Source organism: Gopherus evgoodei, chromosome 3, assembly GCF_007399415.2.
Source record: "Gopherus evgoodei ecotype Sinaloan lineage chromosome 3, rGopEvg1_v1.p, whole genome shotgun sequence".
Taxonomy (NCBI): domain Eukaryota; kingdom Metazoa; phylum Chordata; order Testudines; family Testudinidae; genus Gopherus; species Gopherus evgoodei.
In genome coordinates this window covers 84,427,514-84,445,688 of record NC_044324.1, presented here as the reverse complement: position 1 = coordinate 84,445,688, position 18,175 = coordinate 84,427,514, and the positions used below count along the sequence as shown (strand labels likewise).

Genomic DNA, 18,175 nt, shown 5'->3' with positions numbered 1-18,175 from the left:
TACGGTCAAGGGGAATGAATACCCCAGGGGGCACACCGACCATAAACCCTACAACCGAGGACAGCCAAAGACCCCACATACAACCCAAGTAAAGCCACAGACGCCCTATTCTTCCACCTCACCAGTCTCCGGTAACTCACCTCGGCCCAGTGACCCATCAGATGGAAGATGCTTTAAGTGTAATGAACTGGGACATATCAAGGCCAATTATCCAAAGAACACCATGCGAGTGCAATTCATTACACCACCATCACACCAAAGATCTCCAGGCCCAGATGCCTCTCAAATACCCTTGGAGCGGAGGGAAAATTTGAGAGTGGGCGGAAAGAAGGTTACTGCGTGGAGAGACACGGGGGCACAAGTGTCAGCTATCCACCAATCCTTCGTTGACCCCAAATTCATCAACCCAAAGGCCAAAGTGACAATTTACCCCTTCATGTCACAAGCTGTAGACTTGCCTACAGCTGAACTGTCTGTCCAGTACAAAGGCTGGTCAGGAATGTGGACTTTTGCAGTCTATGACAATTATCCTATCCCCATGCTACTGGGGGAAGACTTGGCCAACCAGGTGAAGCGGGCCAAGAGAGTGGGAATGGTTACACGTAGCCAAACCAGGCAAGCTTCCAAACCCATTCCTGTTCCTGAGCCATCCACAGATGCCCCGTCTGTGTTACCAGAGACCCAGACAGAGGTAGTGGACCCGGATTCCATGCCAACCACTGAAACAGCCACAGCACCTCCAGTCCCAGGCCCGGAACTGGAACAGCAACCAGCACCAGCAATTGCAACCACATCTTCAAACTCAACGCCAGAGGGCGCCAGCGAGCCAGAACTGGCAGAAGCAAAAGACAGCCATACCCAAAAGGCTCAGCCAGAGCCTGAAATACCCTCAGGTGCACCAGCAGAGAGCGGTTCACCAGCAACGGAAACAACCCCCTCATCTACATCGCTTCCAGAGGGAACAAGCCCAAGTCCACAGTCTGAGGAAGAACTGGCGACCCCAGCCTCAAGGGAACAGTTCCAGACTGAGCAGGAAGCAGATGACAGCCTTCAGAAAGCGTGGGCGGCGGCACGGAGCACCCCACCGCCTCTCAGCTCTTCTAATCGATCCCGGTTTGTTATAGACCAAGGACTTTTATACAAGGAAATTCTTTCTGGTGGACACCAGGAAGAATGGCAGCCGCAAAAACAGTTGGTGGTTCCAACTAAGTACCGGGGGAAGCTCTTAAGCTTAGCCCATGATCATCCCAGTGGCCATGCTGGGGTGAACAGAACCAAGGACCGGTTGGGGAAGTCCTTCCACTGGGAGGGGATGGGCAAGGACGTTGCCAAGTATGTCCGGTCTTGTGAGGTATGCCAAAGAGTGGGAAAGCCTCAAGACCAGGTCAAGGCCCCTCTCCAGCCACTCCCCATAATTGAGGTCCCATTTCAGCAAGTAGCTGTGGATATTCTGGGCCCTTTCCCAAAAAAGACGCCCAGAGGAAAGCAGTACGTACTGACTTTAGTGGACTTTGCTACCCGATGGCCGGAAGCAGTAGCTCTAGGCAATACCAGGGCTAACACTGTGCCTGGCCCTAACAGACATCTTTGCCAGGGTAGGTTGGCCCGCCGACATCCTTACAGATTCAGGGTCTAATTTCCTGGCAGGGACCATGGAAAAACTGTGGGAAACTCATGGGATGAATCACTTGGTTGCCACCCCATACCACCATCAAACCAATGGCCTGGTGGAAAGATTCAATGGAACTTTGGGGGCCATGATACGAAAATTCATCAACGAATTCTCCAATACTTGGGACCTAGTGTTGCAGCAGTTGCTGTTTGCATACAGGGCTGTACCACATCCCAGTTTAGGGTTTTCACCGTTTGAACTTGTGTATGGTCACGAGGTTAAGGGGCCATTACAATTGGTGAAGCAGCAATGGGAGGGGTTTACGCCTTCTCCAGGAACTAACATTCTGGACTTTGTAAGCAACCTACAAAGCCCCCTCCGACACTCTTTAGCCCTTGCTAGAGAGAACCTAAAGGATGCTCAGGAAGAGCAAAAGGCCTGGTATGACAGACATGCCAGAGAACATTCCTTCAAGGTAGGAGACCAGGTTATGGTCTTGAAGGCGCAACAGGCCCATAAGATGGAAGCATCATGGGAAGGGCCATTCACGGTCCAAGAGCGCCTGGGAACTGTAAACTACCTCATAGCATTTCCTAATTCCTCACTAAAGCCTAGAGTGTACCATGTTAATTCTCTCAAGCCTTTCTATTCCAGAGACTTACAGGTTTGTCAGTTTACAGTCCAGGGAGATGATGCTGAGTGGCCTGACGGTGTCTACTACGACGGGAAAAAAGACGGTGGCGTGGAAGAGGTGAACCTCTCAACCACCCTGGAACGTCTGCAGCGGCGACAAATCAAGGAGCTGTGCACTAGCTTCGCCCCATTGTTCTCAGCCACCCCAGGACGGACTGAACGGGCATACCACTCCATTGACACAGGTAATGCTCACCCCATTAGAACCCAACCCTACTGGGTGTCTCCTCATGCCCAAGCTGCTATAGAACGGGAGATCCAGAACATGCTACAGATGGGTATAATCCGCTCATCTACCAGTGCATGGGCATCTCCAGTGGTTCTGGTACCCAAACCAGATGGGGAAATACGCTTTTGCGTGGACTACCGTAATCTAAATGCGGTAACTCGTCTGGACAACTATCCAATGCCACGCACCGATGAGCTATTGGAGAAGTTGGGACGTGCCCAGTTCATCTCTACAATAGACTTAACCAAGGGGTACTGGCAAGTACCGCTAGATGAACCTGCCAAGGAGAGGTCAGCATTCGTCACCCATGCGGGGGTGTATGAATTCAATGTCCTTCCTTTCGGCCTTCGAAATGCACCCGCCACCTTCCAGAGGCTGGTAGATGGTCTACTAGCAGGACTGGGAGAATTTGCAGTTGCCTACCTCGATGATATGGCCATTTTTTCAGACTCCTGGCCCGAACACCTGCTACACCTGGAAAAGGTCTTTGAGTGCATCAGGCAGGCCGGACTAACTGTTAAGGCCAAAAAGTGTCAAATAGGCCAAAACAGAGTGACTTACCTGGGGCACCAGGTGGGTCGAGGAACCATAAACCCCCTACAGGCCAAGGTGGATGCTATCCAAAAGTGGCCTGTCCCACGGTCCAAGAAGCAGGTCCAATTCTTCTTAGGCTTGGCCGGATACTACAGGAGATTTGTACCACACTACAGCCAAATCGCTGCCCCACTGACCGACCTGACCAAAAAGACCCAGCCAAATGCAGTTAAGTGGACTGATGAGTGTCAAAAGGCCTTTACCCAACTTAAGGCAACGCTCGTGTCTGACCCTGTACTCAGGGCCCCGGACTTTGACAAGCCATTCCTAGTAACCACGGATGCATCTGAGCGTGGTATAGGAGCAGTGCTCATGCAGGAAGCAACAGATCACAACTTCCATCCTGTCGTGTTTCTCAGCAAGAAACTGTCTGAGAGGGAAAGTCACTGGTCAGTCAGTGAAAAGGAATGCTATGCCATTGTGTACGCCCTGGAAAAGCTACGCCCATATGTTTGGGGACGGCGGTTCCAGCTACAAACTGATCATGCTACGCTAAAGTGGCTTCAGACCGCCAAGGGGAACAACAAGAAACTTCTTCGTTGGAGTTTAGCTCTCCAAGATTTTGATTTTGAAATTCAGCACATCTCAGGAGCTTCTAACAAAGTAGCTGATGCACTCTCCCGTGAGAGTTTCCCAGAATCCAGTAGTTGAACAGTGTTCTTAAAATGTAGAGGTCTGTTAGTTATATACTTAGTGGTATATGTAAAGGTGCATGTGTTGTATTAATCTGTTTATTTTAAAGTTCTAGGAGGAAATCGCCGCCAGTGAGCTTCCCCACTGTCTGCAATTTGGGGGGCATGTCATAAACAGATAGCTAAGGGTTAATGTCTCTTTCACCTGAAGCACCTGACCAGAGGACCAATCAGGAAACCGGATTTTTTCAACTCTGGGTGGAGGGAAGTTTGTCTCTGAGTCATCGTTTTCTGTCTGGCTGCTTTTCTCTGAGCTTTGGAGAAGTAGTTTCTGCTTTCTAATCTTCTGTTTCCAAGTTGTGAGTACCAAAGAGTTTGTTTCTTTTGTATTTACATGTCTATAGTTGCTGGAGTGCTTTGATTTGTATTCTTTTTTAATAAGGCTGTTTATTCAATATTATTTTAAGCAATTGACCCTGTATTTGTCACCTTAATACAGAGAGACCATTTGTATGTATTTTTTCTTTCTTTTTATATAAAGCTTTCTTTTTAAGATCTGTTGGAGTTTTCTTTACTGGGAAACTTCAGGGAAATTGAGTCTGTACTCACCAGGGAATTGGTGGGAGGAAGAAGTCAGAGGGAGGTCTGTGTGTGTTGGATTTGTTCGCCTGACTTTGCATTGTCTCTGGGTGAAGAGGAAAGTGCTGTTTCCAGGACTGGAATTACAGAGGGTGGATTCCCTCTGCTTAGATTCACGGAGGTTGCTTCTGTGTATCTCTCCAGGAGCACCTGGAGGGGGGAAGGGAAAAAGGATTATTTCCCTTTGTTGTGAGACTCAAGGGATTTGGGTCTTGGGGTCCCCAGGGAAGGTTTTTCAGGGGGACCAGAGTGCCCCAAAACACTAATCTTTTGGGTGGTGGCAGCAGTACCAAGTCCAAGCTGGTAACTAAGCTTGGAGGTTTTCATGCTAACCCCCATATTTTGGACACTAAGGTCCAAATCTGGGACTAAGGTTTGACAGGCACACTTTCTGTTCCCCCAAAACTTTCCCTGGGGAACCCAAGACCCAAACCCCTTGGGTCTTAAAACCAGGAGAAATAAACCATCTCCCCTCCTTTCCCCCTCTCTGGGTTACCCTGAGAGGCTACACTGATACAAACCTTCCCTTCCTTTTTTTTCCTCCCACCAATTCCTGGTGAGTTCAGACCCAATCCCCTTGGGTCTTAAACAAGGGGGGGAAAATCAATCAGTTTCTTAAAAAAGAAAGCTTTTAATTAAAGAAAGAAAAAGTAAAAATTATCTCTGTAAAATCAGGATGGAAAATGTTTACAGGGTATTCAGCTCATATAGACTAGAGGGACTTCCCTCTCCCAGCCTGAGATTCAAGTTACAGCAAACAGAGGCAAAAATCCTTCCAGCAAAATACACATTCACAAGTTAAGAAAACAAACATAAGACTAATCTGCCTTTTCTAGCTAGTACTTACTATTTTGAACATGAGAGACTGTTTCTGAAAGATTGGAGAAACCTGGGGTGCACGTCTGGTCCCTCTTAGCCCCAAGAGCGAACAGTGAACAAAACAAAAAGCACAAACAAAGACTTCCCTCCACCAAGATTTGAAAGTATCTTGTCCCCCGATTGGTCCTCTGGTCAGGTGTCAGCCAGGTTTACTGAGCTTCTTAATCCTTTACAGGTAAAAGAGACATTAACCCTTAACTATTTGTTTATGACAGGAGAGATTAATAAAACTGGGACTTTTCAGATTGGAAAAAAGAGATGACTAAAAAGCAATATGATAGAAGTCTATAAAATCATGACTGGGTTAGAGAACATAAATAAGGAAGTGTTATTTACTCCTTCTCATAACACAAGAATTAGGATCATCAAATTAAATCAGGTTTAAAAACAAACAAAAGGAAGTATTTTTTCACACAACACACAGTCAACGTTTGGAACTCATTGCCAGGGAATGTTGTGAAGGCCAAGACTATAACAGGGTTCAAAAAAGAACTAGATAAGTTCATGGAGGATAGGTCCATCAATGGACATTAGCCAGGATGGGCAGGGATGATGTTCCTACCCTTGGTTTGCCAGAAGTTGAGAATGGGTGATGGATAATTACCTGTTCTGTTCATTCCCTCTGCAGCACCTGGCATTAGTCATCATCAGAAGACAGGATACTGGGCTAGATGAACCTTTGATCTGAGCCAGTATGGCCGTTCTTATGTTCCAGTTTTGTCACACATGCTAATTGGTTCAAACATAATATCTTTAATCTTTCTAGAATAAAGAAAACATTTTGCTACATTCAATGTCATATGGTGATTTTCAGTTTGATTAGTTCATAGAGGGCCAGGGAAATAGCTATTAAATCACAGGGAGAAATTGATATAGATACTGTGTACCAGAGGTTTTCCTAATAATTTAAATGGGGAAACACCAGAATTATCACCACTTACATACCTTACCATGCTTACATATTCTACTAGTCATAGACAAGTAGGAAGGTTGACTACTTTTTCTTCTACTTACATTTGAGTGATAGGTGTGGGGGGTCACCATAGTTGTGTCCAGTTGCAGCTACTATGCATGGATATGTGGCAGTGCTTGGAAAGAAAAAGTTCTCCAATCACTGTATCCCAGCTATTAGTTTTCTCTGTGATCTTAGTACTGTCTTCACAGTTGACATAAGCATGTTCTTGGCCCTCACTGAGGTTCATGCTCCGCTAAATTCTGCCATGACACTGGCTGCCAGCATTCTTTTAAACAACCGGAGTTCATAGGTGGTTGAAGTACAACTACATCATGTGCATTCAGAGCTGATTGGTAATCTGCAGGGAAATATTGAAAGGAGTTCACTAGATATGGTGTTCTCTAGTTAGAGTTGCAATGTTTGTGTGTGTATCACAACATGAGATTGTCCTTACTATGTGCCTGTTTCACCAACAGTATTCTTTACCATTCCCTGTCCCAGGGATTAGGGCCCAGTCATGGGAGAATACTTTCACATTTAGCAACAGGTGAACCCAGCAGCCGCTGGGTACCAGTTTCTACTGTGATAGTTATTTTAGGAAAATCCCAGCATCTCAGCATGCAGCTGGAGTCAAAGCCAGTAGACAGTTTGAGTCTAGATCAGAGGCTGAAGATTTTAGAACATTAATACTGCCCAGTTATGAAAATTCTATAATATTACAGTATGCCAAAAAGTGATACTTGTTTTGCCTGTGCATCTTCCTCCTTTTAAATTTCCCTGGCACAGAACTTTCCCATTAGTTACTATGCCTGAGTATGATTATCCTGCTGGAAGAAACAAGAAGCCAGGGAAGCTTGGGTGCCTAGATCAGAGGTTGGATTTTAACAACACTTGAAGCACCTATCCCCAGCTCTGAAAGTTACTCCAAATTCCAGGGCATCTCAAATTGAGTGTTCACAGTCCCTTCTGCATACTCCCAGATGAAAATAAGAAACTCATCTTGCTTTGGGAGGTACTGTAGTTGAATGGATGAAGCATAGGATTTAGAGACAACGATCTTGGATTATAATCTTGGTTCAAACTATTTGTTTGGTAGTTTGGCCATGTCACTTAACAGTGAAAATAAGACTCAGAAGGTTATCAAAGGGCAGTGGTATTTTACCCACTTCCTACCACAGGCGAGTTATGAGACCTACTTAACGTGTGCAGAGTGATTGTTGGGTAGCATAATTAAATAATGTTAAATAGTGCAAAGCATTGCTGAGGCTCATTTGGTGGCAAAGTGGGAGCAAAAATCAGAGCCTCCTGATTTACAGGACTGTACTTAATCCTCTAAACCATAAAGCTTTATATGGATACCACCATCAATTTTTTTTGTGAAAGTTTTTTCAAAAGTGTGAATTAAAAAAAAAGTCTACTTCTAGATTTTAGAAACATCCAAATAGTAAGAAATATCATGCACAGAAATGCATCTTTTAAAGTTTTGTAAAGTTGATCCTCCTTTCTGGAAGGTTAGTGACGTGAAAACCAGAAAACTTTTGCTCAGCTCAACTCATTAACCAGTGGTGACACTTTCACAGCACCACACATTTGCTTTCTCCTTCAAAAAGGGAAACTCAGTTTCTATTTAATTTAAAGCATTAGAGGTGCAACTGTCCTTTGCAGGAGAATGGAAGTAATGGCCAGTGGATCTACACTGTTATAGAACTACTGCACATGCTCCAAATAACCCCTCATTTCCCCCTCCCCCACCTCCAATCCTACCTTCTCCTAAATAAGACTGCATAGCCATCATGGCTGGAAATCACTATGCTGTTAGTGTACAGGTGATGGGGATTCCTGAACAGGCTCCCAAAATCCTCTTTTCCTGCATCAAGGGCCAACCACACCCCCCGGAGAGAGAGCAGCGTTTGCCAAAAGTGCTTAATTGATCTAGTTTATTCCCTCCATTTCCAAACTAGTGCGTAGCATAGGTGATTGAAATCCAATGCTTCAGTATGAAAAAATATAGAACTACAGTGTATTTTATCCTAAAGCTAAGGAAGTAGTGATAGTATCAAAGGTACCGTTGGGCAAGTAGCAATATGCACATCGGTTACATTGCTATCATGGGTTGACCTCAAGCCCTAGATCTGAACAATTGAGAAGAACAAGAAAGTTCAGATCTAACTTACAGGTCAGGCCCATCTTTGTATTCTTTATTTCTAAGTTAAAGCTGCAGGGTTTTATGTTGTGCACATTTTACGTATCCATGATGCTTTCAAAAATGAAGAAGCAGGTCCATTTAAAAGCCATGTATTTCCCATGATTCACTTCCACTTGTATGTTCTTTGTACATAAAAAAGCTAAATATTTCAACTAGCAATAATCACACCTCAGATTAACCTCATTGGCTATGATTCTGCCACTACTAAAATCATTGCAAAGCATTTTTCATGTTACAAGAACAATATTAATCTCAATTATAAGAATGTCTTCAAAAGATAGACGATGCAGTTATGAAGTTTATTTAATAGCATTTAAAAATGGGATTTCAATCCTATGAAGTGTTGAAGGGCTACAGCTATTGGGCATAGAGATGTTAAAGACTTGTGGTTACATTTTTAGAGGTAGTCCTTCAGCATTTCTCTGTGGTCCCCAGAATACCTGTCCATTAGTTGAACTTGTGATGCTTATTTGATAGGCTTAGAGCAAAGTGATAAAAGCTGAACATGCAAGTGATGAAAAAAAAAAGCACTTTTACACTGTTTTGTTTCTGAAATAAGAGCCTTAGCCTTTACTACTATGTACAAAGAAAATTAGGGCATGCATACGCTGCAGCTTGGAGGGTGTTTCCCAGCTCGACTAGATAGACATGCACTAGCTCTGCTCAAGCTAGCATGCTAGAAGTAGCAGTGTAGCCAAAGATAGTATGGGCACCAGCTTGGGCTAGCTATCAAGCCGCTATTTACACTACTGTCGGCTACCTGGTTACTTTTAGTGTGCTAGCTCAACCAGAGCTAGTGCATATCTATGTACCCAAGCTGGGAAGCATATTCCCAGCTGCAATGTAAATGTACCCTTAGAGTGAAGGGAAATGTTACCAAGAGTGAAATATGATAAATATACCAGAGTACTGATCTCACTGGTGAACAAATGCCTTAAAAATAATGCAGTCCAAATCTCTGGGTATGTAGTTCACATATGACCCAAGCAAAGTTTTCTATAAACAAAGAAGGAAAGAACAACAAGTGTCTACATAAAGTCCACTAGGGCCCTTGCTATTTAGGAAATTATTTATCAGGGAAGAACTTATGTTTGATTGTGTAATGGGAACTATAACAATCCCTGCTATAGAGGATAGCTTAGTTTAATAACCAGAGTAAAGAACTGGGTGTAAAGACATCCTTCACTGACTCATAGGGCCCTACCAAATTTACAGTCAATTTTGGTCAATTTCACAGTCATGGGATTGTTAAAAGTCATAAATTTCATGGATTTCAGCTATTTAAATCAGAAATTTCACAGTGTTGTAATTGTAGGGGTCCTGACCCAAAAAAGAGTTGTTGTGGATCGCAAGATTACTATAGGGGGAGGTTTGGTACTGCTACCCTTACTTCTGCTACCCTTCAGAGCTGGGCAGCTGGAGAGTGGCAGCTGCTGGCTGGGAACCCAGCTCTGAAAGCAGAGCCACTGCCAGCAGCAATGCAGAAGTAAGGATGGCATGGTACAGTATTGCAACACTTACTTCTGTGCTGCTGTCTGCAGAGCTGGGCCCTCAGTCAGCAGCCACTCCTGGTCTTTTGTGTGCTTTTACCCTAAAGAGAGATTTCATGGTCCATGACACATTTTTCATAGCTGTGACTTTGGTAGGGCCCTACTCATAGTGTTACCTTAGACTGGTCACTTAGGTCAGTTTTTGGAGACTTAGCTTGACATCCCAAAAGAACATTAATGCAACTGCTTAGGGCAACCACTACTGAGTTCTTTTTGCCCGTGACAGGGTGTTCTACTCACTGCTGGCACACCTCTTTCTGGCCACATCTGGGGACTAGCTCTGCCAGGCCAACACCCCATCCTGCAGTTGCACTCAGTCACTCACCCAGTCTAGCCCTCTCAGGATGCAACTGCTCCTGCTTCATGGCTGGGCCCTCCAGCCAGGTCACTGGGGGGGTTCCCCTTTTGGGGAAAAATTGCATGCATCAAAGTCTCTCAGGACCCACTGTCACCAACAGTCTTCTCTTTCACTGCCCCTTAATGGTGCCTCTTCCCTAGTGCCTGGGAGGGGAACCCAGGCCCACCCTCTACACTGGGGTCCAGGCCAGAGATCCTACAACAAGCAGTCAAGGTCTGCACAGTCCTATCCCTTAATGCTGTATTCTTCAGCTACTTCCTACCTTGTCTTCTCTCACTCTAACAGCGACTGGAATCTCTGTCCCTCTGCAGTCCCCTTCCTCTCTCAGCTGCTGAGCTTTATACTTGGTCTGTCAAATGATTTTTTTTTTTAAATCACAATTAATTATGAGATTAAAAAAAATAGTTGTGATTAATAGCAGTTTTAACGGCATTGTTAAACACTAATAAAATACCAATTTAAATTCATTATTAATATATTGGATGTTTTTCTATATTTTCAAATATGATGTAAGCAGAGTCAGGATGAGCTCTACCCTGATATCTGGTGGTGAATTATGGGGAGTGTGGAAAGGAATTTCAGGTATTTGCATTGGCACACCCACCCCACCTAGCATAGCCCACGGCAGCCTGGGATGGTTGTTTTGACAGCTCTGGGATCCCCAATTTCTTTGTTATTGGGGCAGAAGGAATAAAGTTTTGTCACCCTGATTATGTGAATGAGGAATTATGAGACTGCTTTATGACAGGGACATCTCAATATCAGTTAAGTAGCACTTGCTACACAAGGTACATGGGTGGAAAAACCCATTGAAATGAGAGAGATTGGGGACTGGTGTGTGTACCTGATGGTATGGGCCTGAAACACCAATTGCACATCCTCCTCTCTCCACTGTTGAAGAGTAGAGCTAATTTTGATTCCATTAGGAGTCCATCTAGAGGCTGCTGAACTGAATTCACTTTGAGCCAATGGTACACTAGCACTAGGGCTCCCCTACTATAAGCTGAAATCACTAAAAGAGCTAAGCTAAGCTTATTGAGCTGATCTGAGATCACTGAATATTGTGTTAACTAGTGGGGGAGCCTGAAGATCTATCGCTAAGCAGCTGACAGAGCGGAGCAGTTTGCAGCATCTTGGAGCAGCCCATGGAACAGTGAGCAGAGTGGAGCGGTTTGCGGGGACGGCTGGAGTGGCTCGCAGGTCAGCTGGAGGAGCGGTACAGCTGGTGTAGTGGAGCTGGTCCGTGGTGAAGGCTGCAGCAGAACTCCACGGAAAGGCAGAGTAGTTGGCCTTGGCCCACGTAAGGTGCCCCTTAACACCCTGTGTGTGCCTCCCCCTATTTCCACCCAGGTTGGAAGTGTAAAACTCTGCAGATAAACTTTTGAACTTTGGGGTGGCACTGACCAGAGACTTTCGGGTTGTTGAACTTTGGGGTGATAGGACTTAAGACCTTAAGGAGGAAAGGACATTGCCAAACGTAATTTGGAGGTGGGTTTTTGCTTATGGTTTGTGTTATAATCCTATTTGTGGTGTTTCTCCAACGTGATGCCGCATTGTTTCTCTCCTTTATTAAAAGAATTTTGCTACACTCAGACTCCGTGCTTGCGAGTGGGGAAGTATTGCCTCCTAGAGGCACCCAGAAGGGTGGTATGTAATTGTCCCAGGTCACTGGGTCGGGGCTTGAGCCAGTTTTGCATTGTCTTGTTGAAACAGAATCCCTGGACACAGAACCCGGCCCTTGTTGCTGCCAACTCAGAGGGGCAGAAGGGTTACATTTTGATTTCATGTACAACACAGAATATAATATCAGAGGGGTAGCCGTGTTAGTCTGGATCTATAAAAGTGGCAAAGAGTTCCGTGGCACCTTATAGACTAACAAATGTCGATGCATCCGACAAAGTGGGTATTCACCCACAAAAGCTCGTGCTCCAATACGTTTGTTAGTCTATAAGGTGCCACAGAACTCTTTGCCGGTTTTACAGAATATAATGTGTGCAGTGCTCATTTATAATATTTTGATTACAAATATTTGCATTAAAAAAAGATAAAACAGTATTTTTCAATTCAAGTACTGCAGTGTAATCTTTTTATTGTGAAAGTGCAACTTATAAATGTAGAGGAAGCTGCCACTTTGTGAGGAACAGTTAATGCAGCATCTGACTAAAAAGTCACTGTTTGCCATTATGGAGACTTTAGTTTTGTTCCTTTTTGTTTTGCAATCTCTCAGTCTACACTGAAGGCCATTCAGAATGAAAACATCATACACATTGCACATGTAACTGCCTGCAGGATTGATGGAACTATGTCTATGCAGATTGAAAGGAGGGAAACAGCTTAGGTTGGAAAATACTGAAGTGTTGTCTGAAAAGCTGTGACATATCCCAAGGATATTTTCCTGTATCTTGTGGCCAGTTGATTAAGATTTTGTTTATACTGAAATGCATATGTAAACAAACACTTAAGAAGAATTTATTGATTACAACATTACCTAAAAAATTATTGATTCCTAGATCTGCAGGCTCCTGCTTAGGAAAAAAAATACTTCTAGAAAAACCACTTCAGTGCATAAGTGCTGGAACAAGGAGTGCCGAGGTGGAACAGCATCCCCAGGCTTGAAATAGTTTCCACCATATACAGGGTTTACAGTTTGTTCAATGGCTCTCAGCATCCCCACTATACACATTGTTCCAGCCCACCACTGCTTCAGTAAGATCTGAGACAAACCCAACAAATTCTCGTTTCACTTGGATTTTATTTCATTCTTTCAGGCCTAACATCTCACTGCATGAACAAAGAAAATATCACCTGGAAAGGGCTTCAGGCTAGCTACTTCCAAAAGGATTCAACCTTCTGAGTACTATCAATATCATCCCTACGCCCACATGCTTAGCACTTTTTAATACATTCGCTGAAAACCATTAATAAAGCAACAAATCTTAGTCAAGTTCTTAACCATGTGTCACACTGAAATAAGTTCATGTAAATCTGTGAACTGCACGACAATGATCAAATTAACAGTCATTTCAGAAAAAATACCCCTCAGGCTGAAAAATAATTAGTAGTCTCTCACTCTGTCTTTTCCTACTAATAAAAATCACGATATTATTGTTGACTGTGCTAATAAAACACCTTCCATGACCCTGATGTAACTAGATGTAAAATATAAGGACTATTCCATTATGCAGATGCACACATGCTTTATTGAACATTTCTATTTGGCTTCTCATCCGATAACTGAATTGCTTCTACTAGAACTTTTGTCAAAATGTTACTACACTCTTTTCTTTTTTTTGGGGGGGGGAAGGTGAGGGGAGAAATTGACATGCTGAAGTGAATACCAAATTTTCAAAAAACTCCACAGCCTTTTAGTTTAGCTTATCAGTATAAATGATCATTATGTTAAGTACAAGAGAGCAAGAAGCCTTTTTTTCTGTTTTAAAAATATCCACAAGCGGGACATCAAATTTTAAAGATTTTGATCATTCTTCACAATTTTCCATACAGGCCCCAGGCCTGCAAAGAGATCTGTGCCTATGGGGACCCCCAATGAAATCCATGGAAGTCTGCCCCTTGCAAGGTTGGGGCCATAGTTTGCATGAGCAAATTTTAGCCTTTGGCTCTGCTATCAAATCAGAAACAATAAGTATTTACTGACTGCATTATGTATCTGGTCACTTAAGTCATGGGATATTGTTTCTGTTTCCTGATTAGAAGATCTAAACTTTATAAACAGGGTGTTCCATTTTTTTGTTCACAAATTATATGCAATATTTGTGATTGTTCAATTCATTTACGATATTATGCAAATAAGAGTTTTTCTAAATATCCTTGGCAAGTACTCTCACAGATTTGCACTAGTATGTACAAGGCTCTTCCATACATAATTCCCTATTTCTGAATACAAATTCACTCACTGAGTACCTGATCAGAAGGGATTCCAAATAGCTGTGAGGGAAATTGGTGGGTATACAACCTGGCAAAGCCCAGTGAGGTCAATGGATAGACCCCCATGAACATCAGTGGGCTTTGCATCAGGCCCTTATGTCAAGGTTCCTTCCCCATTCTAAACTTTAGGGTACAAATGTGGGGACCTGCATGGACACTTCTAAGCTTAATTACTAGCTTAGATCTGGTATACTGCCACCATTCAGAAATCAGTGTCTGGAGCACTTCCTGTCCCCCCAAAACTCTCCCCTCCCTGGGTGGCCTTGAAAGACTTCACCAATTCCCTGGTGAACACAGATCCAAACCCCTTGGTTCTTAAAACAAGGAGAAATTAACCATCCCGCCTCCTTTCCCCCCACCAATCCCTAGTGAGTCCAGATCCAATCCCCTTGGATCTTAAAACAAGGACAAATCAATCAGGTTCTTAAAAAGAAAGCTTTTAATTAAAGAAGAAAGGTAAAAATCATCTCTGTAAAATCAGGATGGAAAATACTTTACAGGGTAACCAAATTCATATAGCCCAGAGGAACCCTCCCTAGCCTTAGGTTCAAAGTTACAGCAAACGGAGGTAAAATCCTCTCAGCAAAAAAGGACATTTACAAGCTGAGAAAACAAAAATAAGACTAATCTGCCTTGCCTGGCTATTACTTACAATTTTGAAACATGAGAGACTGATTCAGAAAGATTTGGAGAGCCTGGATTGACGTCTGGTCCCTCTTAGTCCCAAGAGCGAACAACCCCCAAAACAATTAGCACAAACAAAGACTTCCCTCCACCAAGATTTGAAAGTATCTTTGGTCCCCTATTGGTCCTCTGGTCAGGTGTCAGCCAGGATTACTGAGCTTCTTAACCCTTTACAGGTAAAAGAGACATTAACCCTTAACTATCTGTTTATGACACCTTAATTCTTCAAAATGTTTCAAGATCTACTTTTTTTGCTGTATTTGCTCAGATCTTCCCAATGGTACACACCTACCCAAGGCTATAGTCCAGCAAAGCAGTTAATGAGATGCAGAACATTAAGCATACAAATGGTCCATTTGAAGGGAATATGGGACTGCATGTGTGTTTCAAGTTACACACATGCTTGGGCGTTTTGCTAGACTGTTGCTCAATTCTGCTGCCTCATTCCCTCTTCCATCTATTTCTCTTGCACTTGTCCACACATGTGCTTCCATACAATCCAATACACTTGAAACTCCCTCCCCATAGCTTCTTTGTCCGTACTGTAGTCCTTTCTCAAAATACACATGATCTTTGAAATTCACTTTCACATGGCCCCTCTTTTGAACAAAAAATCTATTGGGTTTTGTGATTATGGATTATTTATAGGAATTGGTAAGAATATGCAAAACCCTCCAATCTTGTAGATTTATATTTCATAAACCTTATCCGTTGTCTTTGTGTTGAGAAAAGGACAGCAGGGACAGCAAATAAGTATTTGTAACCTGATGATTTTTTAAATATTTCCCTGAAGCTTCCTCATGTGTAAATAAAATCCTGTCCAAATGACTTCTGTGACATGAGGAGTCTATAAATATCATCATAAAAATAGGATTGGCCTATATTTTAGATATATCACAAAGAATAACACATTATCAAAACTGCCTCTTCCCCACTGTCAAGAAGTAACGCTCATGTGCCGGTTGTACATTAGGCAATTAAGAGCTCACTCAAATGCTTTACTGGAGGCAGAAAACACACTGAGCCTGCTGCATTTCTGCATTATAGAAATGACATCATCAAGCAATCAGAAGACCAGAAGAACCCATTTTGTTGTGTCCCAGTAGCCTCCCATCACTTGTTAAATTTTGCTTAGCCTAATTGCTCAGAATTAAACCTTTGGAATAATAAAAAATACACATGTTCCTCTGATAAAGCTAAGAACACTCTAGGTTCTGTTCTACAAATAGGATATTAAAGTAATTCCCATCTTTCAAGTATTATTAGAAAACAAGTATTAGTAAACAAAAGGTAAATGGTAGTAAAAACCATCCTCACGCCCAAAGGAATTCTTACAGAGATGTTCAGTGCTTCGAAGAGTCATGCCCACAGCTACTAAATCCTATACAACTCAGTACTGTTAGAGACTGGAGACAGGCATTGGCCCAGAAAAGGTGAATCATTCTGCAAGTTGAGTGAAAATATGTTATAAACAACAAAGTAGTAGCAGGGCCTTAAAACACTTATATTTGTTGGTCTTGTAAAGCATTGGAATTGCATGCATTTCAGTCATTGACTTTACATTAAAAATCAAATTCTGGATGCAATTTGGTGTTGCTATTGTAGTTTTTGTTGTTGGTCTATCTCAGGGGTAGGCAGCCTATGGCACATGTGCCAAAGACGGCACTTGAGCTGATTTTCAGTGGCACTCACACTGCCCGGGTCCTGGCCACCGGTCCAGGGGGCTCTGCATTTTAATTTAATTTTAAATGAAGCTTCTTAAACATTTAAAAAACCTTATTTACTTCACATACAACAATAGTTTAGTTATATATTATAGACTTATAGAAAGAAGCCTTCTAAAAAACGTTAAAATGTATTACTGGCACGCGGAACCTTAAATTAAGCAAATAAATGAAGACTTGGCACAGCACTTCTGAAAGGTTGCCGACCCTGGTCTATCCTGTCTTCAAGACTGGGACACTTTTCTATTCTAGGTGTGTACATTCCCTAACAAAGCAGGGCTCTGACCTTCGTAGGGGCCTTTTAGGAATAACTAACAACAACTACTCTTGTGTGGAAGGATGACTGAAATGCTATATATAGGAAGGAATATTAATAGTTTCCTCTGTCACACATTTTGTGGGAAGTAGAGTTGTGCCTGCAAACTTTGGATCCCAATTTGGCCCCAAATTTCATGGCTCTCACCCATCTCTAGTAGGACAATACCAGACATTTTCTCTCACAATTAAAACATAAAACATGAATCTTCCAATAATGATAACCTAAGATTCATAATCATTAATGATCTGGAAAAAGGAGTGAACAGTGACGTGACAAAACTTGCACATGATACTAAATTATTATGGTTAAGTCCAAAGCTGACTACAAAGAATTAGAGAGGGATCGCACAAAACTGGGTGACTGGGCAACAAAGTATAAGATGAAATTCAGCATTGATTACTGAAAAATAATGCACACTGGAAAAAATAATGGGCCACATTTATATTATAAAATGATAGGTTCTAAGTTAGCTGTTACCACTTAAGAAAGATCTTGGAATCACTGTGGATAGTTCTTTGAAAATGTCCATCCAATGTGTAGCAGTGTCTAAAAGGCTAATAGAATGTTAGAAACTATTAGGAAAGTGATAGAAAATACAACAAAGTATAATGCCACTATATAAATCTGAAGTGCACCCACATCTTGAATAATGTGTCCCGGTCAGGTTGCAACATCTCAAAAAGGGTATAATAGAATCAGAAAAGGTTCAAAAAAGGGCAACAAAAACGATCAGAGTATGGAACAGCTTTGGCACAAGGAAAGACTAGAAAGATTAGGGCTGTTCATCTTAGAACTGAGACAACTAAGCGGGATATGATAGCAGTCTATAAAATTATGGATGATGTGGAAAAAGTGAATAGGGAAGTGTTGTTTACCCTTTCTTATAGTATAGAAACAAGAGGTCACCCAATAAAATTAATAAACAGCACTTTTAACATAAACAAAAGGAAATACTTTTTCATACCACCCACAAACAATGCCATGGGATACTGTGATAGCCAAAGCATAACAGGGTTCAAAAAAAAGAATTAGATAAGTTAATGGAGAATAGATCCATCAATGACTATTAGCAAAGGTGATGGATCTATTCTCCATTAACTTATCTAATGACTATTAGCAAAGGTGATCAGGGATGCAACACCATGCTCAGGGCAAC

At 42.6% G+C, this 18,175-nt stretch overlaps 2 pseudogenes; both read right to left on the bottom strand.

Moving 5' to 3' along the window:
• LOC115649385 overlaps positions 1–18,175 on the bottom strand; it is a 59,948-nt pseudogene that overhangs the window by 37,055 nt on the left and 4,718 nt on the right.
• On the bottom strand, positions 8,480–8,650 carry LOC115649541 (annotated as a pseudogene).